The sequence below is a fragment of the Nanorana parkeri genome, unplaced genomic scaffold (assembly GCF_000935625.1).
Source record: "Nanorana parkeri isolate BGI_ZX_2015 unplaced genomic scaffold, ASM93562v1 scaffold3674, whole genome shotgun sequence".
Taxonomy (NCBI): domain Eukaryota; kingdom Metazoa; phylum Chordata; class Amphibia; order Anura; family Dicroglossidae; genus Nanorana; species Nanorana parkeri.
In genome coordinates this window covers 904-2,751 of record NW_017309942.1, presented here as the reverse complement: position 1 = coordinate 2,751, position 1,848 = coordinate 904, and positions in this window count along the sequence as shown.

Below are 1,848 nucleotides of genomic sequence, written 5' to 3'. Positions count from 1 at the left end.
GGGAGATGAGAACCCGTCACCAGGAACAATGATCCCGGGAGATGAGAACCCGTCACCAGGGACAATGATCCCGGGAGATGAGAACCCGTCACCAGGAACAATGATCCCGGGGAGATGAGAACCCGTCACCTGGAACAATGATCCCGGGGAGATGAGAAGTGAAGCAGCACAGGAGTCAGGACAAGAGGCGGAGCTCACAATGGAGAAGTCAAGTTCCATGTTAAATTCTGCTGAACAACCTGAAATGAGAAGATCCACTCGGGGAACAAAGGGAACACCACCCTGCAAGCTTTCATACACTGCTCAGACACATGACATACTCCAACCAACATCGGGGGAGACACAGGGAGATTACCAAAACATGAAGCCAATCAATGGAGACAGGGAACAGAAGAAGAAATAAAATCACTCCAAGAGAATAAAACCCGGACAGTGAGGAGGAAGTTATTATCGCTCCTCAGAAGACATGGCGGCGGACGCACTCAGCGAGCCATTGCCTAAGGGATCGTCAGTTTCCTTCCAGAGAAGCTAAACGTCATGTAGTAATGCATTGGCTGCTGAGAAGGGGTGCTGGAAATATAACAACATACACTGACATGTACTGATTGTATTACTGGCGGCAATGTGTCCTTTGAGCTGTAGGTGGCGCTGTAGTGCAATGTCGGTTTTCTATGTGTGCGCTTGTCTATGATACTCGGGAAGTTTTCCTATCTATATGTTTCCTGTACAATGTAATATTCTTCTAAGCAAGTAAAACGTCATTCAGAATTCCTCCGTATCTCAGAGCTTCCTCTACACACAGCCAATAGAATAATCCGTATAATCTTTGTTTCCACAATATCAGAGGAAACCGTTCTGCACATAAATCTCTATACAATGTAACTATCATATTGTTATAATGTATTTACAAATAAAGTCAGATATCTTTGTAATCACTGCTGCTGCTGCCGGTGTTTTGGGATCCGGGTGTTTTACATGATCCCAGCAACTTCAGAAAGCCCCAGATCAGCATAGAGGGAGGAGCCCCAGATCTACAAAGAGGGAGGAGCCCCATATCTACAAAGAGGGAGGAGCCCAAGATCAGCAACGAGGGAGGAGCCCCAGATCTACAAAGAGGGAGGAGCCCAAGATCCTCAGCAGGTGAAGAGCCCTAGGTCTGCAATGAGGGAGGGGCCCAGATCCTCAGCAGGGGAGGAGCCCCGCATCTGAAAAGAGGGAGGAGCCCCATATCCTCGGCAGGGGAGGAGCCCCAGATCTGCAATGAGAGAGGAGCCCCAGATTCTCAGTAGGGGAAGAGCCACAGATTTGCACCTGGTATGTCTAAGGTTCAGAACTGGATAGTCTGCGTCATACCACACACAGAGGGACAGAAATTCTCCAGCATGCGGAGCAGCTAGATATGTCCATGGCACCCTTCATGCACGTGTCTGAAATATGAAACTGACAGACACTCTGTGCCTCAAACTGTCACTGTATCTGGTTGCTGCGAGCAACACAAACAGTTCTTACTTCAGACATTTGCATAATCAAGGCCTGTGGCTATATTTATCCAGACTGAGGAAATCCCGACCAATGACGGCAAAGCAAATTCCTCCAATGTGACCCGCTGCAAAGGGGAAGCCGGCCACCCATAAAAGGAAACACTCATTACATACAGGGAACAGAAAGTACATAAGTAGCAGCTGTATAGAGCAGAGAGAAGGGGGAGAGGAGGGGGAGAGGAGGGGTAAGTGACAGAACAAGGACAGACTACAGCCCTGGTATCAGTTCATACACAGGTCTCAGGTCTCGGCTCATACACTCGGCTCAGGTCTCGGCTCATACACTCGGGTCAGAACATCCGCCCGT